The 23,230-nt window shown below is 40.7% G+C and overlaps 1 protein-coding gene and 1 pseudogene across 3 annotated transcripts in view; one reads left to right on the top strand and one right to left on the bottom strand.

The window, feature by feature from the left end:
* CREBBP (CREB binding lysine acetyltransferase) overlaps positions 1–23,230 on the top strand; it is a 152,409-nt gene that overhangs the window by 29,230 nt on the left and 99,949 nt on the right. The window lies entirely within an intron of this gene.
* Positions 4,547–17,454, bottom strand: LOC307112619 (tubulin alpha-1B chain-like; annotated as a pseudogene). Its single transcript has one exon. The product of its transcript is annotated as a tubulin alpha-1B chain-like (transcript).

Genomic DNA, 23,230 nt, shown 5'->3' with positions numbered 1-23,230 from the left:
TTGCCAAACACTCTAAAAGCATTGTGCAAATTACACTTTTACCAGCAGCAAATGAGTCCCTGGCCCCCCAGTTCTCACCAACAGTGATGTCATTCTTTACTGATTTGCCATTCTCTTAGGCAAATTGTCTCTTAAGTAAAATGTCTCTTTATAATAAGTTCATGGGCATTTGTATTTTGCTATTGATCACATTCTTTGTTTTTCTGATGCATTATTTCCCCTTTTTTTGTTGTTGGTTTAGAGTCTTAATATTCTTTGTATGGTAAAGGTTTAAACCTTTTAATAAGTGCAAATTCTCCCTCCTTTTTTTATTTGCTCAATTCTGTTTTGCTAGGAATATGGCCACTCAGCTTTACAGTGGGATAGTTCTTATGATAGATATGCTTTTACCAAATACAGTGAAACCTTGGTTCTCAAACTTAATTCGTTCTAGAAGGCTGTTCAAGAAGTGATTTGTTTGAAAATCGAATCATTTTTTCCCCCATTACAAATAATGTAAATTGAATTAATGCGTTCTAGACCCCCAAATGATTCCCTGTTTTAACCTTTCTTATAAACAGTGCTGTTTAATCTATAAACAAATACTTTTTAAATTTATCAAATCACCCCCTTACTAGCCTTAAATGAATCACTATCAGCGCTCCTTCCAGAGGTGTCTTTCAGGAGGCCAGTATGCTGCATCTATGCTTTTTCACATCACTGCCTCTGAAATCTGTCACCTTCTAACTGCTTTTTGTTTATCCAATCAACAGTTTTTCTACCTCTTCAGTTGCCTGTGATTGTTTCTTTCACACCATTATCACTCTTGATGGCCCTTTATGTTTTAAAATTGTGCTAATCATTGATTTAGCCAACAACAAAAGCATTCTCTCCTTTTTTTTGTTGCCTGAGCGATGCTTTTTTGTCATGCTGAGGTATTAGCATGAAAGGGTTGTCAGGTCAAAAACAAGTTTTGGTAGACTGCTGAGCCATTTTTTTCTGTGAACAACTTTGTGGAGAACTGAATTGTTCGAGATGGGAGATGTTCGAGAACTGAGGTTTGACTATAGATGTTTTTTGTTTTTATAGAAATAGGCTTATCTATTTTTTTCCTTTATGGCTTCTAAGTTTTATGTCATGTTTAAAAATGTTTTCTCTATTACAGAATTATGAACTATTCTTGTGTATTTTTCCCCTTATACCTTGGATCTTTAACTCAGAATTTATTTTGGTTTCAGTGAGTTATAAAGATCTAGCTGTATAATTTTTTTTTCAATTTATAGTCATCCCAGTACCATTTATTTAGATATTGCTAATCCAGCTTTTTCCCCACTAATGATGCACCATTTTTGGTATATTTTATTTAGTTTTCACATATGGAAGGTTTGGGCCTAATTCTGGACTTTTTGTTTCATTGCTGTTTTGCTTATTCTGTGCTAGAAACATATCCTACCTGTATAATGAGTTTAATGTATAATGGAGCTAGTTGCCTTTTATTCTTTTTCAAATATTCAGTATTTTCTTTACCATTCTTCTAAGATACTCTTCCAGATGTGTGGGTCTTAACCCTTATCTACACATCAGAATTACTTGCACATCAAAATGTGATGCCTGAGCCTGGCCAGCATAGCTCAGTGGTTGTGTGTCAGCCTATGAACCAGTAGGTCACGGTTCAATTCTCGTTCAGGATGCATGCCCGGGTTGCGGGCTCAATCCCCAGTGTGCGGCGTACAAAAGGCAGCCCCATCAATGGTTCTCTCTCATCATTTATGTTTCTATCTCTCTCTCCCTCAATCAATAAAAAAATATATTTTTTAAAAAATTGTGATGCCTGAACCCTAACCAGTTAGGTTCAGTGGATAGAGCATTGGCCTGCAGACTAAAGGTTCGATTCCTGTCAAGAGCACGTACCTTGGTTACAGACTTAATCCCTGGCCCTGGTCGGGTACATGCAGGAGGCAATCAGTCAATGTGTCTCTCTCACATTGATGTTTCTCTCTCTGTGTCTCTCCTCCCTTCCACTCTCCCTAAAAATCAGTGGAAAAAATATCCTCGTGTGAGGATTTAAAAAAAAAAAATGTGATGGCTGAACCCACTGCAAACCAATTAAGTTAGAATCTCCGGGTTATGGCATGAACATTAATATAGTTTGTAGTTCTTCATGATTAGTTTCTCATGGCAGCCACGGCTGAGAACTTACTGTTTCAGATAAACTTTAGGACTGTTTTTCAAATCTTTTAAAACAAACAAATAAAATTCGTAGGAGTGTATTGAACTTTATAAATCACTTGCAGCGAAATTTGACATTTTAGCAATTTTGTGGCTTCCTGAGTTATCTTATTGTATACATGTAAGTTGTCTTTTCATGGAATCTTAAGTTGCTGAGAAGTATAGTATAGTTTTCTTTATATAGGTAATACACCTTTCTTATTAAGATTATTCCTAGATGTAGTAATGAATTCATTATTGCTATTGGGAATGAATTTTTCTATTTCATCACCTAACTTACTAGCTGTATATATAAAAGGCTATTATGCTAAGTGTCCAACCAGTCGCTATGATGCACACTGACCACCAGGGGGCAGACACTCAACGCAGGTGCTGCTGTGATGAGCACAGAGGAACGGCACTGTGGACCTGGCGCCCACAAAGCAACACTCGGCTTCCCCCAAGTGGGCACGGGCCTCATCACCACCCCAAGCGACACCCCACCAAATCGCAGCCAACGCTGCCAAGACCCCATGGTGCAAAATGTGACCCATAGCCCAGCCCAGCCTGGAAACGGTCGCTGTAGGTGCCCAGTAATGATGACACATAGCAACACCCAGCTTCCTCTCCCTAACGATGACTAGCCTCCTTGCAGTTTCTTCAGCCCAGGAACATGACTTGCTTTATAGCCAGATGGAAACATTTCACACTTTAACCAAATGTCTGTGAAGCGTTTTGCCATGCCTCATCTCATTTGACCCTCACAGAAGTCCTGAGTAGGTAGATGGGAGACTCGGTAGAATCCCTATTTTCTTTTCGTTGCTGGAAAATGGAGATTTAGAAAGCTTAGAAACTTGACCCGACTGAAAAGAAGTAAGAAATGGTGGACCTTGAAAATGACTTCAGGTTTTCTCACTGCGAAGAATATAGTCAAACACTGCTGTAGTTAAATATTTTATCCTTTGTTCTCTCTGTGTGATCTACAATAATAATCTGCTTCGAGTTGATATTTATCACTGTGTTGCTGACAGTTACCTGAAAGAAAAGTTGGGGTACTTCACTGGGCTGGAAAAGGTTTAGCTAAATCAGAAAGCAGGTCTAATTAAGCAAGTTTATTCTATATCTATATCTATAAAAGGCTAAGTTGACTTGAGCATGCACGATACATATAAAGCTCTTGTTGGCGCCAATCACAGTGTGTTTCGATCTGTCATTGTCAACCGTGAATTTAGTTGACACTTCTATATTAGAGAAAGGGTGAATAGCGATATTAAAATATTTCTTCTAATTAATTCCCTTTCAATGTGCATGAATTCGTGCACCAGGCCACTAGTTTTTATTTTATTTTATTTTATTTTATTGATTTTTTACAGAGAGGAAGAGAGGGGTAGAGAGTTAGAAACATCGATGAGAGAGAAACTTCGATCAGCTGCCTCTTGCACACCCCATACTGGGGATGTGCCCGCAACCAAGGTACATGCCCTTGACCGGAATTGAACCTGGGACCCTTGAGTCCGCAGGCTGACGCTCTATCCACTGAGCCAAACCGGTTTCGGCACACTAGTTGTTTTAATATAGAAAAGACATTGCTGTATATGTGTTACTTGAATATATGTCACTTTAGTAATTTGTTCACTTTATGGAATTCTCTTATTCTAATACTTTTTCAGGTGATTGTCTTAGGTATTCCTAGTAGATAGCCATCTTTTTGCATTATTGATGACTAGTGGCCCGGTGCACGAAATTTGTGCACAGGGGGTGTCCCTCAGCCCGGCCTGCATCCTCTCCAATCTGGGACCCCTCGGGGCATGTCCGACTGCCGATTTAGGCCCGATCCCTGTGGAATCGGGCCTAAACCGGCAGTTGGACATCCCTCTCGCAATCTGGGACCGATGGCTCCTAACCGCTCACCTGCCTGCCTGCCTGATCGTTCCTAACCACTCTGCCTGCCGGCCTGATTGCCAACTGCCCCCCCCCCCCCCCGCCAGCCTTCTCACCCCCAACTACCCCCCCCTCCCGCCGGCCTGCTCGCTCCCAACTGCCTCCCCCCCCAGCCTGCTTGCCCCCAACTGCACCCCTCTGCTGGCCTAATCACCCCCAACTGTCCCCCTCGCCAGCCTGCTCGCCCCCAACTGCCCCCCCCCGCGCCAGCCTGCTCACCCCCAACTGCCCCCCCCCCCCCGCCGGCCTGCTCACCCCCAACTTGCCCCACCTGCAGGCCTGCTTGCCCCCAACTGCCCGCCTGCCAGCCTGCTCACCCCCAACTGCCCCCACCTGCCGGCCTGCTTGCCCCCAATTGCCCCCCTGCCAGCCTGCTCGCCCCAACTTTCTCCCCCCCTCCCCCCCCCTGCTGGCCTGATTGCCCCTAACCTGCCTTGGCCCCACCACCATGGCTTTGTCCGGAAGGACGTTCAGAAGGTCTCCCAATCTAATTAGCATATTAACCTTTTATTAGTATAGATAGATTTTATTTTCAACTTGCCAGTGTTTCTACCAGTATTTGTGCTCTTTTGGGCATCCCTATTTTGGGTCTGACTTAAATAGAGATGTATATCTACTGTTTTATTATTAAGTACTAGAGGCCTGGTGCACAAAATGCGTGCACGGTGCGGGGGGTCCCCTCAGCCCAGCCTGCACCCTCTCGCAATCTGGGACCCCTTGCCAGGCCTCCCTCTCGAAATCTGGGACCTCTGGCTCCTAACTGCTTGCCTGCCTGCCTGCCTGCCGCATCGCCCCTAACTGCTCGCCTGCCTGCCTGCCTGCCTGCCTGATCACCCCTTACCTCCCCTGCCTCGACCCCCACCCGTCATGGCGGCTGCCTCGGCCTCGGCCCCCGCCACGGCGGCTTCGTCTGGAAGGCTGTCCAGAAGGCCATTCGGCTGTCCAGTCTAATTAGCATATTACGCTTTTATTATTATAGATAGATAATGTGAGGTTTGGTTTGCAGTCATTTAAAATTGGGGAATAATCTATTCTTCATTTATAAGATGAATTTTATCAAATTCCCTTTCATTGACATCTGTGGTGATTACCCTGTGATTTTTCTCCTTTGTTTTATTTATGTGACAGATTATCTCAATAGGTTTCCTAGCATCAAATTGAACCATCTCTGTGCTTGTGAAATTGAAAGTTTAGTGTAGTGCTGAATTTTATTTACTAGCCTTTCGTTTAGAAGCTTTGCTTCTCAATAACCAGTAATGAGGTTGATCCATAGTGCTTTTTTGTGTGTTGTCTGGTTTTGATATCAGTGTTATGTTAACTTGGTCAAAAGAGTTTGGAAGCCTTTCACATCTGTGCTCTGGAATGTTTTTGCATTTCTTTTTTTTTTTTAATATATTTTATTGATTTTTTACAGAGAGGAAGGGAGAGGGATAGAGAGCTAGAAACATCGATGAGAGAGAAACATCGACCAGCTGCCTCTTGCACACTTCCTACTGGGAATGTGCCCACAACCAATGTACATGCCCTTGACCGGAATTGAACCTGGGACCCCTCAGTCCACAGACCGACGCTCTATCCACTGAGCCAAACCGGTTTCGGCATGTTTTTGCATTTCAATGATCTTTTCCTTGAAGAATTGAGAGACTTCACCTGTACAACTGTATGGGCTTGAAGCTTTTTTTCCTAGGGAGCAACTTAAGATCTTTGACAATACTCTTGCTATTTTCTGTAAATATTGACCTTTTGGACTTTATGTCTTTTGGGTCCATATATTTTTCTTTTAGAAAAGTCTAAATTTACTTTTAAAGGAAAGCTAAGAATATTTAACACTTGTACTTATTAAAAATATAAAGTGGGTACTATGTACTACTATTCCCATGTTGCAGGTTAAGAAATGGAAGCACACAGAATGGAGGAAAGTTAAATAACCTTTCCATGATCACACAGCCAGTAAGTGGCAGAACCAGAATTGGCTCTCACAGTTTGGCTAAGGTTCTCTTTCAGACTTTCTGGATGTTTGATTATTTCCCCTTGCTCATTCCTAATTTTGTGTGACTCTTAAAATATAAAACAAAATTGTTTCTCTGTTTCAGCAGTAGCAAAATCTGATATGTTATATACTTTTGGGTAACATATTCTACTGAAAATAACACACACACACATATATATATATTTGTTACTTTTTGGTAACATATTCTACTTAAAATAACACACACATATATATTTGTTATTTGTATTTTATTTTTAAAATTGATTTTAGAGAGGAAGGGAGAGGGAGAGAGAGATAGAAACATTGATAATGAGAGAGAATCACTGATCAGCTGCCTCCTGCATACCTTACACTGGAGACCAAACCTGCAACCTGGGCATGTGTCCTGACTGGGAATCGAACCGTGACCTCCTGGTTCATAGGTCAACACTCAACCTCTGAGCTACACCAGCCGGGCAGAAGGAAAGCAAAAAAGATACATTTAAGTGGGATTTACTAGCCATACAAACAATCAAGTTATTCTCGTGGGTACAGGTGTTGAGAAGTGTTACTCCTCACAGAGAAGGTGGAAGAGGGAAGCAAAAGCTGGTAGATAGAAGATGATGTGTGATATCTGGCCAACGAGTTCAGAATCTTTCTAAGGTTGATAAAAATGTGCTTTTGCAGCCTTAGAAATGCTTTTAGTCCTTTCTTACAAATAAAAATCTGAAAAGGGACCAAAATAGTTTGTACGGTAAGCCTTCTTTACAGGGGGTTAGATTAGTGCTTATTTTGTGATAAGGTTTTTGAAACTTTCTGTTTTAGAAAGTGGTCAGAAAACAAAGAGCTTGCTTTTGCTTGGAGCTCTCCCTAACAGGTAAATGTGTATGTGTTTTAAAGTTTTTATTTAGATCCAGACACTCTGGACCCAGTCAACCAACACTTTGGTCAGGTAGGATAAAGCAGTAGTTCTCAGATTTGAGTGTCCAGAAGAATCACTGCAGGCTTGTTAACTCAGAATTAATTCTGTGCCCCTCCTCAGAGTTGCTGATTCAGCAGATTTGGGCTATGGCCTGAGAATTTGTATTTCTTGCCAGATACCAGGTGACCCTAGTTGTGCTAGTCATGGATCATGCTCTGTAAACCTGTATGCTGACAGAATGGATTAGCCAGAATATAGTCAGTAAAGAATTAGTAGAGCCACGTCAGTTATTAAAAGAATGAATGAGCCCTGGCTGGTTTGGCTCAGTGGATGGAGCGTCGTCCTGCGGACTAGGGGGTCCCGGGTTCGATTCCGGTCAAGGGCATGTACCTTGGTTGCGGACACATCCCCAGTGGGGGGGTATGCAGGAGGCAGCTGATCAATCTTTCTCTCTCATCGATGTTTCTGACTCTCTATCCCTCTCCCTTCCTCTCTGTAAAAAAAAAAAAAAAAAAAAATGAATAAGATATATATTAAAAAAAAAGAATGAATGACTCATCTACTTTCTCTATTTTGGAATGATACTTGGACATTTTTAATATTTAATAACAAAGAGACATACTGTACATTTGTCTCATGCTTTTCTCTTTTTCATTAATATCTTATCTGATTCTTAAACTAATGCAAAGAAAACAAGGGGATGTTATATTAAATAAATCTTAATTTGGACTTTTAAAAAGGTCACAGTGGAAATAAATGGGTTTGTCTATAGAATGAAAAGACTGAAAGCTTTGAATTACTACAGTGTGCTGTGAGATTTATATAGCTCCTGTAGGCACAGGTTTTTGGTAGAAATATTAAGCAGCCTTGTACCAGCTCATTACTGTGACATTAATGGAAGGTGATCATAGTTATCCTTTAGAATATGTGATTCACGGTGCATCTAACATCACATGATAATTATCCATGAATTTGTTTCATTTTAAAAAATTATAGTTAGTGAAATTATATGAGATATAATGAGATAATATATAACTGGGTGTTGTCAGTAGTAGTAATAGTAGTAGTAGTAGCAGCAGTAGCAGCAGCAGCAGCAGCAGCAGCAGCAGAGCCTGCCTTCCCCAGATGCAGTACAGGTAAGTGCTTAAAAACAGAGCTTGGGCTCTGGAATAAGTTGCCTTGGTTCAAATCCAGGGTCCACTAATTCTTATCCCTGGGAAAATTACATCACCATTCTAGGTCTTGGGTGTTTTTTTTCTCTCTTTTCAATGAGGATGATAGTAGTGCCTGCCAATGAGAATTGTGTAGATTAAAAGGAGATAATAATAATATCTTTCTCATAGAATTGTGTTGATTAAATGAGATAGTGTATATAAAGTTTTTTGTTGTTTTCTTAAGTAAAAACAATACTTTCATTAACAAATTTGGGACACAATGAACAACTTCACAGAACAACAGAAATAAGACAGTCCCAAGATACTGGAGTGTAACATTGTAGCAGACAAGTTAATACTCTTTACCCTCCTCTCCCCCACCACTATCTGCCAACTTCCTTAAAATCCTTCTCAAGGGCAGCCATGTCCTCAAGTGTCTCTCCTTCCTCCATGACCTTACCCACATACCAGTAAACAAAGGCACACTTGGCCTTTATCAGGACGAACTGGTGGCCCAGGTGAGCCCAGGCCTCAGCAACAGCTGTCGTGTTACTCAGCATGCACACAGCTCACTGTACTGTGGCTAGGTCTCCACCAGGTACCACAGTGGGAGGCTGGTAATTAAAGCCAACATTGAAGCCAGTGGGTACCAGTCCACAAACTGAATGGTATGCTTGGTCTTGATGGTGGAAATGGTAGTATTGACATCTTTGGGAACCACATCACCATGGGTAGCAAGCTATGTATTTACCGTGGCGAGGGTCACATTTCACCATCTGGTTGGCCGGCTCAAAACACACATTGTGCCCTGGCTGATTTGGCTCAGTGGATAGAGCATCAGCCTGCATACTGAAGGGTCCTGGGTTTGATTCGGGTCAAGAGCACATGCCCGGGTTGCGGGCTCGGTCCCCAGTAGGGGGCGTGCAGGGGACAGCCGATCCATGTTTCTCTCTCATCATTGATGTTTCTCTGAGGATAGCATATCAGGTTGGTCTGGAATTCAGTCAGAATAATATTCAGGGCTTTGTCAAACCTGAGGGAAGTGGTGATGGAGGACAAAATCTGCCTAATAAGGCAGTTAAGATTAGTATAGTTTGGATGCTCAGTATTGAGGTTTTTATGATAAATATTGTAGGTGGCTTCGTTGTCAACCATGAAGGTATAATCAGAGTGCTCCAGGGTGATGTGGGTGGTGAGGATGTTAGGGCTGTGGAAACTGGAGAGGATGGGCAGATGAACTCCAGGTTGACCTTCTTGCCATAATCAACAGAGAGCTGTTCCATCAGTAGGGAGGTGAATCCAGAACCAGTTCCCTCACTAAAACTGGAAAACAAGGAAGCACTGAAGACCTGTGCACTGATAAGCCAGTTTCCAAATTTAGTCCAAGACAAGGTCAGTGATCTCCTTGCCAATGGTGTAGTGTCCACGGTTATAGTTATTGGCAGCATCTTCCTTGTCTTGAGCTGCTCAGAGTGGAAGAACTGGCAGTAGGTATTAGTGCGAACTTTATCAATGGCAATGGATGGGTTCCAGTTCTACAAATACTGCCCTCGGAACATGTTTGTTAGTGCCTATCTCACTAAAGAAGGTGTTAAAGGAGTCATCTCCTCCCCTAATGGTCTTGTCACTTAACATCTGGCCACCAGACTGGATGCTGTATTCCAGGCATTGCTGATTTGGACACCAGCCTGGCCAACTTAGATGGAGATTCACTCACAAATATCTGAGACTTGTAGGGCTCCATTGGTCTGGAGTTGGCGAGGGGACGGAGGCAAGGATCTCCCACTGACAGACTACTGAGTCTGAGGGAGAAATCTGTCAAGTTCTTAGCATAGTGTCTGGGTTTACCAAAAAACTTTTAGAGAAGTTTGGTTAGTTGGCTAGGTGCTTTCTTACATAAAGGATTTGAGAAAACAATAAAATATTTGGAGTGATGAGACTGCTTTCTAATGTTTTCAGTTAATATTTTCTAATAAAAATATTTTATGCTTATTGTACAAAATTTGCAAGTCTAGAGAATTATTGCCCATAATTCTATCATCTAGTTCAGTGTTAACTTTTCAATGTTTTCTCTACCAGTCTTTTATGTATAATTATCTCTTTGTAAAGTCAAAGTTGGAGTTATGTTTCTTTTTCCCTAGTACTTTATAACTGATTATTTTCTGTAACAAACTGAATGAATGTTTTGCATAATAGCAACATTGAATACTTTGATTTAATAAGCTCCTGGTGACTAGTTTGAAGAGTATTACTTGTAAGAAAAACCAGGCAACCTGTTCCTTTCCAACTAAAGGTCAATAATTAGGATCTGGAGTTAAAGACCTACATGTATTGCTTTAAAAATATTTTGTTGTCTTAATCTTATTACTGGAGATATACATTACATAGAGATGTACAGATCTTAAATGTTACAGTTTGATGCATTTATCAAACTCATGCCCCTATAACCCACAACCCTATCAAGGTACATTATTCTGGAAAGTTCCTTTAAATTTCTCTCTTTTTCTGTCCCTCCTACCCCCACTGCTATAATCAGTGCTGATTTCTTTCCCCATGGATGAGTTTTACCCATTCTCAAACCTTATATAAATGGAATCATACAGTATGTACTTTTTTTGTGCAAGCCTGCTTTTGCTTACAGCATGTTTTTGAGTTTCATCCATGTTGTTGCTTGAATCAGTAATTTTTTTGGTGTTTTTTAAATCCTCACCTGAGGATATATTTTTATTGATTTGAGAGAGAGAGAATTGATTGGTTGCCTCCTGTATGCGCCCCTACCAGGGTTTGAACCTACAACCTTGGTATGTGCCCTGACCAGGAATCAAACCCGTAACCTTTTGGTGTACAGGACGATGCTCCAAACTGGCCACCTGGCCAGGGCACATACCAGGACATTAGTTCTTTTTATTGCTACATAGTATTTCATTGTGTGAATTTACCGTGATTTGTTTATCCAATCTCCTATTCATGGACATTGTAGTGGTTTCCAGTTCGGGCTATTAGAATAAAGTTTCTGTGAACATTTTGTACAAGTCTTTGTGTGGACATATAAATTTTCATTTCTCTTGGATAAATAACTAGGAGTGGAATTGACTAGATGAGAGAGGTCTGTTTTTGGACTCTAGTCTGGAAATTAGTAAGCTGTGTAGCCCATGGACCAGATCTGGCTTGTTGACTGTTTTTTATAGCCCGTAACCTAAGAAAGGTTTTCTTTTTTTTAATGAATTTTTAGAAAGGGAGGAAGAAAGAGAGACATAGATTTGTTATTCCACTTACTGATGTATTCATTGGTTGATTCTTGTATGTGCCCTGACTGGGAATTGAACCAGTAACCTTGGCATATCGGGACGATGCTCCAACCAACTGAGCTATTCGGCCAGGGCAGTTTTTATAGTTTTAAAGGGTTGATTAAAAAAAAAAAAATAGAAGAATGAGGAATGGAAAACATAGGTTGTCTGCTAAGACTAAAATATTTACTAACTGGCCTTTTATAGAAAAAATGTTTATCACCCCTCTTCTAGTTTATTCCATTGATCTATTTGGCCATTTCTTTAGCTTCATTATAATAAGCATTAAAATAGGGTGCTTAGTTTCTCATTTTCATTTCTGTTTAATTTCTAGATTTTGTATCATTGTTTGACTTGATTTTTGCTGATAAGGAGAAATATATTTTTCTGTATTAACATTATATCCTCTAACCTTACTAAACTCACTTAGTTCTGTTAGTTATTTAGTAGATACCTTAGAAATTTCTAGGTCACTTTGTTTTTTACTGATTTTAGGTGGGGGGGGGGGAGACACATCGATGTGAGAGAGAAGCATTGATTAGTTGCCTCCTGTATGTGCCCCTACAGGGGACTGAACCTGCAGTATTTAGTTCAAAATATTTTTGTATGTGATGGTATTTACACATATAAAAGCCTAAGCGACTGAATGACCGAACAACCTGTCGACCAGTCGCTATCATGTGTACTGACCACCAGTGGGCCGCCCCTGGTGGTTAGTGTGCTCCTACAACCAACCTTCCTCAGCCCCTCCCCCTGGCCAACCTCCCACAGCCCCAATTGGCCCAGCCAGGCCAAGGGACCCCACCCGTGCATGAATTTGTGCACCGGGCCTCTAGTAACATATAACAGGGTATATGCCCTGAGAGGAATAGAACCTGCCACCTTTTGGTGTATGCGATAATGCTCCAACCAGCTGAGCCACCCAGCCAGGGCAGGTCATTTCCTCTTTGAATAGAGACAGTTTTACTTCTTCCTTTCTAATCTGCATGCCTTTTCTTTTTCTGGCTTTACTGCTCTTGCCTGAGATCTCCAGTACAATATTTAATAAAAGTAATGTGAGCATGCATTCCTTATCTTATTCTTGATCTGTGGAAGAAATCATTCAGTTGTTTATTATTAAGTACGGTGTTAGTTGTAGGATTTTAAAGACATACATCATCAGATTGATTAAGGCCCCTACTGTTCCTAGTTTACTGAATCTTTTGATTGTAAATGATTGCTGATTTTTGTCAAATACTTGTTCTGCATCTATTGAGATGATCTTAGGGATTTTCTTTACTCTTTAATGTGAAGGGCATCTTTCTGAACGTTGAATCAATCTTACATCTCTGGGTTAACCTCCCTTGATTGTAATGGATTACCCTTTTTATGTATTACTGGATTTGATTTATTAAAATATTGTTCATGATGTATTCATCTGTATTCATGAGGGATTTGGGTCTATATTTTCTTTTTTTGCAATGTCATTTAGTTTTGGAATCAAGAATATACTGGCTTCATAAAATTATTTGGGAATTATTCCTTCTTCTTTTCTGAAAAAGTTTGTCTAAGGTTAGTATTATGCCTTAAATGTTTGATAAAATTCACTAGTGAAACCCCCTGGGTCTGGAATTTTCCTTGTGGGGAGGTTTTAATTATGATTCAATTTGTTTAATACTTACAGGCAATTTAAATAATTTCATCTTTATGTTAACTTTGGTAATTTATGTTTTGCAAGGAATTAATCTATTTCTTCTAAGTTCTTGAATTTATCTGGCATAAAGATGTTCATAATACAATAGTCCCCTAATTTCTTTTTTTATGTCTGTAGAATCTAATGTAGTGTCCCCTCTTTTTGTCTGATTTGTGTTTATCTCTCTTGTTTTTCCCTGATCAACGTAGGTAGGGCTTTGTCAACTTTATTGATATTTTCAAACAACCATCTATTGATTTGCCATTTTTTTCTTGTGTTCTATTTCATCTATTCTGTTTTTTATTTTATTTTATTTACTTTGGGTTTTCTTCACTCTTGCTAGCTTCTTGGGAGTAGCCTTAGATCATTGATTTTAGACTTTCCAGTGTTACCATTTGAGCAATCAGTTTCACCCTAAATATTGCTCTATACTGCATCCCATAAATTTTGATATGTTTTTATTTTATTCGTTCAAAATGTTTTTATGTGTTATGATTTATTCATGTTTTTATGTAGAATTGTGTTGCTTAATTTTCAGATATCTGGGAATTTTGCAAATATTATTTTAGATTTCTAATTTCATTGTGATCAGAGAACATATTCTGTATGATTTTTGTCCTTTGAAATTTATCGAAACTTGTTTTATGGCCCAGCACATGGTCTGTCTTGATGAATGTTCTACATATTCTCAAAAAGAATGTGCATCCTACAGTTGTAGGGTGTAGCGTTTTTGTAAATGTCAAAGTTGGTTGATTGTGTTCAAATCAGTTATGTCCATACTTTTTTTGGTCTCTTATCAGTTACTGAGAGAGGAGTATTAAAATATCCAACTATAATTATAGATTTGTCGATTTTCCCTTTAATCAGGATGAAATCTGACTACTTATTTCATGTGTTTTGAAGCCCTTAGATTAGGTGAATATATATTTTGGATTATTAAGTCTTCCTGATGAATTGAGCCTTTTTCATTTTAAAAGTTCCTTTTTATTTCTGTTAATATTCTTTGTCTTAAAATCTACTTTGTCTCATTAACCTTGCCACTTCTACTTTTTTATGATTAATATTTGCAAATACATCTTTTTTACCCTCTTATCTGTGTTTAAAATGTCTCTCTGGTAAAGAGCATTTAGTTGGAACTTGGTACAATCTTAGTCTTTTTTTTTTATTTCTCAATTACAGTTTACATTCAAAATTTGTATTCGCTTCAGGTATGCTGCATAGTGATTAGACAGTCATGTTCTTTACCAAGTGATCCCCTGATACAATCTTAGTCTTTTAATTTATTTACATTGAATGTTGATATAGTTGGATTTAGATCTCCCATCTCGCTATTTGTTTTCTGTTTGCCCCTTCTGTGTTTTGTTTCTTTCCTGACCTTCTATTGAAGGCTAATTCTAACATCTCTGTTATCTCAGTTTGTTTCATTTGCGGCTGTATGTTTAAATATATAATTCCTGGTTATGGGTCACATTTTTCTGCCTTTTGCCACATTCAGTAATTTTTGACTATGTAGTGAACATTGTGGATATGTTGTTGAATATGAAATGTGTTTGTCTCCCTGTACAGAGTTTTGGGTTTTGTATTTTAACAGGCATTTGACTCACAAATCAGTTTGATCCTTTCAAGGCTTGTTTTTAAACTTTCTTAAGGCAGGTCTTGAGGAGCCTTTTTCTGAGACATGGCCTTTTGGGGTCTTAGTTGAATTCCTGGGATGTCAGGAAGATCTTGAACCTTTGACTGGTCTATGTCTCCAGCACTGTGCCCCGCTCTGAAATCTGTTTAGTGCACAATTCCTTAATAGTAGCTGACCACAGGTTCCTTTAAGCCTATTCTCAAACTCTTCCCTGGGCTTGCTCTCTATTGCCTGTAGATCTTTGCATTTTGTTATTTGTTGCCTGTGGAAGAAACTTGCCTGATCTGAACAAATAGAATTTCCAGGAGGAGGGGGCGGGGAGTCTGAAGCTCAGAGCCTGACCCTCAGGCCAGCCCGCACCATGGCAGGCAAGCCAGCTTCAGAGATGGGCTGAAGGGACAGGCCCCTTGCATGTCAGGTGACAGACCAGATTAGGAGGAAATTTGGAAACATTGTACCTAAACTTTAAAGTCACCCCATAGGTGCAAGTTTCATGCTCAGAAATAAAATATTTTAGGTAGGGTCACAGGTGGGAGATGGCTGCCCAGTATTTACAACCCAGGGTCTATCTGAAGTTTCTGCTGTTTGTATTCGGTGCTTTTCCATCAGTACAAACATTTTAGGAACCATTTTGTAACCCAGTCATTAACCTGTCTCTCAGACTTTAGCATAGATTAGGGCTGTGGTTCCTAAACTTTAACAACTCACCTGGTGATCTTGTTAAGATGCAAATTCTCATTTAGGAGGTCTTGGGGGTGGGGTGGGATATGGGCTTTTCTGACCAGCTCTCTGAGTAGCTGGTGCTGTGGCTTTGGTCCGTGGACTACTTACTGGTGGTCTGGGAGGTCGGAAAGGTTGGCGACCGCTAGTTTAAGGAAACGTTTGGAGCATCGGTCGCCAACCGGTGGTCCATGGACCACTGGTGGTCCGTGAGGTTCAAAAGGTTGGCGACCGCTGCTCTGGGGGCTCTGGGAGATCTGTCTGTCTTGTTGGTGTGAGCTTACATGAGGGTATATAATGGTTATTGGATATGTCACACTTTAAAAGTCATCTCTCTTACTTCCTTCATTGTTCAGTGTATAAAGTTGGGAAATGCTAAACTTAACATTCTTTATGTAAATAGGTCCAAAGCATGACTTCAAGGATCAACTTCTACAAAATGTTCCTGCAGTATATTGGAAAGATTTACATTTACTGTAATTTGCTGTCCATCTGTCACCCAAGTTAAAACATTTAGGGTTTTTATGTTGATTCCCATGAAATAATTTTAGCATTTTCACAATTAAATAATGACTATAATATAAAATTTCAGTATGATCCTGTAACGAACAACGATAACTGTATTTACTCTTTCTGAGTTGTAGTAAGAGTAGAGCAGGCAACGAGTGGCATTTCTCTGGTGCCCATTGTATTGGCCACTGTGCTAAGTGCTTTGCAACACGATTTCACTTCATCTCATGTTTAATAATCTTGTGAGGTAGTTGTCATATCTGTTTTTCACATGGAATAAAATAATAAGAACCACTTTCCTGCCTCCCAGGAAATTAATCAAGATGACACCTGTTAGAAAGTGGCAGGCTCTAAATTACAACCCATTCATGTCTGACTTCATAGTCTGTATTTTTTCTACTGCACCATTTTGTTTGTAATATAGCAAAGCTTCAAAATATGGTGAGGAAGTACATAAACCTAATTTTATGTGTATGGATAAGTTTTACCCCATCAACAAAATTTATAGAATAGATAGATAACTTTGATAGTGAGTCTAATATCCCAGTAGTATTTTTTGTCATATGAAAAGATTTACTGCTTACACCTTTCTAGAAACATACCCATGTATAGTGTTGAACCATCTCTGTAGACTGATTGGGCTAGGGCTCTCAATTTAAATAGTAATTCAGTCAAGCAGGTTTGCAGTAATCATAAGGAAGTCCATTCTTGCCCTAGCCAGTTTTCTCAGTGGTTAGAGCATGGACCCGAGGACTGAAAAACATCCTGGGGTGAGGATTAACAACAACAACAAAAGTCCTCTGGCTAGTGAAAATGTGTGTTTACCTCACATGCAGGAAGCCAGCATAAGTATAACTTTTTAAAAAAGTATAACTTTTTAAATCAATTTATATATATATATAATTGATTTCAGAGAGGAAGGAAGAGGGGGAGAGAGAGAGAAACATCCTATATAATAAAAACCTAATACGCAAATTGACCGAATGGCAGAATGACTGTTTGCTATGATGCGCACTGACCACCAGGGGGCATATGCTTAACACAGGAGCTGCCCCCCAGCCTGCAGGCCCCAGGCCAGCCAAGGCGGGTGGCAGCAGGGGCCCCCCAATCACCCCACCAGTTACCCTACAGATCAGTCCTGATCGCTGGCCAAGCCTAGGGTCCTACATGCATGAATTTCGTGCACCAGGCCTCTAGTCAATGATGAGAGCGAATCACTGATAGCTGCCTCCAGTATGCCCTACATTGAGGATGGAGCCCACAACGTGGGTATGTGCCAGCTTCAAATATCTTCTTAGTAAATTGTTAAAGTTGGGATGCGTGCCTGTCTTTTTTCAGTGTTGTAGAAAATCTTTCACCTTATTTTAAATATATTTTTATTTCAGAAAGGAAGGCAGAGGGGAGAGAGAGATAGAAAAATCAATGATGAGAGAGAATCATTGATCGGCTGCCTCCTGCACCCCCCTCCCCCCTCCCCTCCTCCCCTCCTCCCCCCCCCCCCCCCCCCCCCCGTGAGGATGGAGCCCGCAACGTGGCCATGTGCCCTTGACCGGAATCGAACTGTGGACTCTTCAGTCTGCAGGCTGGCACTCTGTCCACTGAGCCAAACCAGCTATGGCAAAATCTTTCACTTTAGAGACTCCTGTCCGATGGTAGAAGTTTTCTGTGCTCTATTTTTGGAAAGAGATCTCAAAGCCACTTCAAGATTGCACAGAGCTTTGTGGTTTTCAAAGTGTTTTCCTATGTGCTATTCCATTTCAGTCAGACATAGGAAGTCCAAGCAGCCCTGTGTGCAGGCTTTCAGGGGTATATGATCTCAGTGGTGAGCAGCCGTTCTGATAGGGAGTGGGGGTGAGAAAGGGGGCACTGGAGCATAGAGATAAGGGATAAACCAAGGGGAGGGTACAGAGCATGTTTTCTCTCTTGAAAACCTTGCATGTTTTGCTTGGAGATTTACTGTCAAATAGGAGGTGCTGGGCTGCTTGGCAGTTGTACTCTCATAGTTGTCAGGGTGTGGCTGCGTGTAGGTGTGCTGCTGCTGCATGTAGGTTCATTAAAGAAAGGTGTGCAGTGGTGGGAGCGGCCAGAAGACTGGAGGCTGTGACTGTCAGATCAAATCTGTCAGGATCTGATTGGAGAGATCATAGAAGCTTTCCTTCTTGTCTGTTGATGTTATGAGTGATGCTCTTCTGAGACAGTGATTACTTTTTATGAGTGATCAACAGCATTAATAACCAGCTTATTTTGCGCTCTCCAGTCCCGATGTTCATTTTAATTAATACCTTAGAGTTATCAATTAACTCCCAGCCAGATGTCTAGCCAGCAAGTCCTATTGTTGCGGATATTTGAGTAGAGATAGACTTTAAAACTGCAAGAATAGGCCAGCATAGCTCCGTGGTTAGAATATTGGCCTGCGCACTGAAGGGTTTGATCCCCAGTCAAGGGCACACAACTGGGTTGCAGGTTTGCTCCCTGCTCCCAGTTGGTGAGGGTGCTAGAGGTAACTGGTTGCACATTGATGTTTCGTTCTCTCCCTTCCCTCTCTCCCCTCCTCTCTGAAGAGCAATGGAAAAAATATCCTCAGGTGAGGATTAACAACAACAACAAAAAAAACCCCAAAAACTGCAAGAATAACTTCTCTGGGCCTAGTGAATATTCAGGCCCCTTCCTGAGGTGTCTTACTGTGTTCTCATTCATGGAGAGGAAGCAGAACTGGCCACCACGGTGAATATTACTGTTAGTGTTTAACCTGCTTTTCAGGGTCCAGTTGAGGTTTGACCTCTTGAGCCATTTGTTTGTCCTTTGGGCCAGGACCCCTGTCTCCCTTTTCAGACTACATTTAGCAGTTGGTATCAGTGCCACCTGCTGACAGCGCACATCTCGTTTCTTTGTAGCATGTGTCTCTTACCTTGAACTTGGGAGGATGTGGTCCTGCATGCAATGCACCTCCACCATCCCTTAGTATCTCCCTCCTGGAAGATACTTAATAAATATTATCCTCATGGTTGATAGTGTACATATTTTCACAGCCTTTCCCACTTCCACTATCCTTTAGATGAGAACATCATTGCTAAGAGCTGAAAGAAAGCTAGCTCGCAGGTAGGCTTTAGTGAGAGTTGGGCAAATGTGAGAGCTGCTGTAGTGTCTCCTTGCTGGGAAAGGTCTGTCCTTGAATAGGTACTGTCCAATTATAAAGGCACCTCGTCATCTGGAAGCTAAACACATGGTAACCCTCATTATCCGATCTCTTGCCTCTTGCCTTTTGCTCTCTAAAGCTTAGGTACCAGATAGATTCAGGTGAAATGGTATCCCTCACTGCCTGAACTGTGAGCCAGAGTACAGGGAGTCTTTATTGTATCAAGAGTCAGCCATGCAATTTCCAAGTCGATAAACATAAGCTGTTGGAGAAACATACACCTTTTTGTAACCCAATTGGTGGTTGACTATGTTTGCTTCATGTTTCCCTCCTTTCAGCCTACTTTGCAAATAGTGGTGGTAGATGTCTGAGTGGCTGAGTCTCGTTCATTTTTTTTTTTCTGATCACATATATAATGCATTAGAGCAAAAATGTGACAACTTATAGCCATGTTATAACCAGGGTGAATTAGATTTAAATTACCACCCAGGAGTAATCTCTAACACTCATAATCAGTTTGATCTACCTAGTTTTATTCACTGACAGCTTAAATTAGTATTTTAAATACAGCTGTGCAGCCAGTGGGTCATCTTGTCATTAAAGACAGTCAAAATGTTTGAATAAAGGATGACTTTGAAAAATAATTTTTCCTCCTTATGATAAAATAATGCATTGTATAGATAATTTGAATAATGTAGAAAATATTTTAAAAATTAAAATCACCATAGAGTGATAACTCTATTAAATATTTTGGTGGTGGTTCTTCCTTGCTGTGTGTGTGTGTGTGTGTGAGAGAGAGAGAGAGAGAGAGAGAGAGAGAGAGAGAGAGAGAGATATTGATTGATTGAGATTGAGAGAGATTATACTTTTTGTATCCTTTTTTAAAAAAATGTACAAGGAACATTTTTCCCTTATTAGTAATGAATGACTTTCATAGTAAAAGAACTGTTTCAATATCACCACCACTGCTTTACATTGATGTCATACTTTCCTTTTCCAGGTGCTTACAGCTTGATCTTTAGGAATGATCTGCAGAATATATAGAGTGTTGAGGTAGCTTTGGGTGTTCACAAAGTCTTATCTATATTCCATCTTCTCACCAGTAGGGATAACCAGTACTGCACCAAGTATATTTGGTAGGACTTTACACAACTAAGTTTATGGTTAGAAATAGAGTTCATGTGTTCAAAACACTGATATGTCTTTGGGTATGTTTTATAGTTTGTGATTTATGGCATTTAATAAGGTGGGTGGGACCTTACTTGAGTCCTTTCGGTCCTCTTGAGGCCCAAGAGGTTGGCTAGTAGGAGGCCACAGGAAACCCGGAGCTGGTATCCTCACACCTACCATGTACCAGTTTTCCTGCTCCTTTGAGGAAGAGAAAAACAATTCTCTGAAATGTCAGCTTTCTTTCTTCTTTCAATTTCACTAGAAATAATTGTGGACTCTTTTCAAGCCTTTTTTTAAAATTATTTTTTAAAATTTATTGATTAAGGTATTACATTTGTGTCCTTATCCCCCCATTGCCCCCCCCCACTCATGCCCCCCCACCCCCGTTGTCTGTGTCCATTGGTTAGGCTTATATGCATGCATACAAGTCCTTTGGTTGATCTCTCCCCCTTTACCCCCACCCTCCCCTACCTTCCCTCTGAGGTTTGACGGCCTGATCAATGCTTCTCTGTCTCTGGACCTGTTTTTGTTCATCAGTTTATGTTGTTCATTATATTCCATAACTGAGTGAGATCATGTGATACTTATCTTTCTCTGACTGGCTTATTTCACTTCGCATAATGCTCTCCAGTTCCATCCATTCTGTTGCAAAAGGAAATTTTTTTTACCGCAACGTAGTATTCCATTGTGTAGATGTACCACAGGTTTTTAATCCACTCATCTGCTGATGAGCACTAGGCTATGGTGAATTGTGCCACTATGAACATAGGGGTGCATATATCCTTTCTGATTGGTGTTTCTAGTTTCTTGGGATATATTCCTAGAAGTGGGATCACTGGGTCAAATGGGAGTTCCATTTTTAGTTTTTTGAGGAAACTCCATACTGTTCTCCACAGTGGCTGCACCAGTCTGCATTCCCACCAGCAGTGCACGAGGGTTCCTTTTTCTCCGCATCCTCGCCAGCACTTGTCATTTGTTGATTTGTTGATGATAGCCATTCTGACAGGTGTGAGATGGTACCGCATTGTCATTTTGATTTGCATCTCTCGAGTAATTAGTGACTTTGAGCATGTTTTCATATGTCTCTGGGCCTTCTGTATGTCCTCTTTCGAAAAGTACCTATTTAGGTCCGTTCCCCATTTTTTGATTGGGTTGTTTATCTTCCTTTTGTTAAGTTGTATGAGTTCCCTGTAAATGTTAGAGATTAAACCCTTATTGGTGATAACATTGGCAAATATGTTCTCCCATGCAGTGTGCTTTCTTTGTTCAAGCCTTTTTTGTATGTTCAGTCCCATCTTTACCTCTCCTTCCCCTGAATTCCTGCATTACCTGTATGGACGTTACCTTGTTCCTCCATTGCCTCCTCTGTTTCATCACTTTTCTAGTGGATAGTAACTCCTTGAAGAAGGAACAGGTGAGCTCTCCCTGCAGAGGGTTTGGAGTAAAGGCTTAGTTCATTGAGTGACTTCTTTTTATTTTTTTATTTTATTTTATTTTTTTAATATATTTTATTGATTTTTTACAGAGAGGAAGAGAGAGGGATAGAGAGTTAGAAACATCAATCAGCTGCCTCCTGCACACCCCCCACTGGGGATGTGCCCGCAACCAAGGTACATGCCCTTGACCGGAATCGAACCTGGGACCCTTGAGTCCGCAGGCCGACGCTCTATCCAACTGAGCCAAACCGGTTTCGGCGAGTGACTTCTTTTTAAAGTTCAGATCTCTATTCCATTGTGCTATAGCTGAGCTGCAATGTAAATTAAAATTCACCTTTACAAACATGTTTCTTTCTTTTTCTTCCCTCATCCTATTTTATCATCTTTTCCTCTTTCCTCTTCTTTCTCCATGGCCACTGTGGCTTGCCTTGGCTTTGCATCACTTGAAAGGAGTACTCAATTGCCCTAGCTGGTTTGGCTCAGTGGATAGAGCGTCAGCCTGTAGACTAAAGGGTCCCAGGTTCGATTCTGGTCAAGGGCACATGCCGGGGTTGTGGGCTCAATCCCCAGGAGGCAGCTGATCAATGATTCTCTTTCAATGTGCAGGAGGCAGCTGATCAATGATTCTCTTTCAACATTGATATTTCTATCTCTCTCTCCCCCTCTTCCTCTCTGAAATCAATAAAAATATATGTATGAAAAAAACTGTTAAAAATAAAAAAAGAAAGGAGTACTCAATCCTCAACAGACTGCTTTTCTACCTAAAAAGATGTTAAGACTTGGAAGAATTAGAAGTAATCAATTTAAGTTGTATCACCATCACCTCGGATTATTTTGCCTTGGCTTAGTGGTAATATATGTAAATACTCTGGGAAATGGTGTGGAGGATGCAAAGCTGTAGAAAGCCTGGGTCCTGTGCATTTTGGCGTACCCTCCAAAATCCTCAGTCTTCTGGACAGACCCCTAGCCACCCCACAGCTTCCCAGAGGGAGCATTGCCACGATGAAGTCCTCCAGTTCCAGAGGCTGGCTCTCTTAGCTTGAGCAGATTCTGAGTCCTCAGTTGTTACTCACTGCAAATAGCTGGACCTTCCAGGAGTATAGACCTCATGCGATTCAAGCACTGATTGTTTATCGGATTTTAGGATTAGAAGGAAATTTAAAGATACCTAGTGGTCATCTAAGTACTTCATGTTTTACAGCTGAGGAGAACTAAGACTTAGGAAAGGCAAGAGATTTGTCCCAGCCACACATCTGATTAGCAGCAGAATCAGGATTATAAACATTTTCCCTACTGACTTTGGTCCTGTGCTTTTGCTTGTGGATTAATGCAGACTGTACCCTGGGGACCTGGTGTGTCTAACTGTTGTGACTGCTGAAGTTTGCCAACAGTGTTAGGGAACCATTTTTGTTGCTGGAAGTTTCTAGAGCAATTGGGCGAATACAAATGAAGCCGGACAGTGCTCCCCTGTCCTGTTACCTTCCCTTTAGGAG

The sequence above is a fragment of the Cnephaeus nilssonii genome, assembly GCF_951640355.1.
Source record: "Cnephaeus nilssonii genome assembly, chromosome: 2".
NCBI lineage: Eukaryota > Metazoa > Chordata > Mammalia > Chiroptera > Vespertilionidae > Cnephaeus > Cnephaeus nilssonii.
The sequence above is the reverse complement of the archived record's forward strand: the minus strand, read 5'-3'. Positions and strand labels throughout refer to the sequence as shown.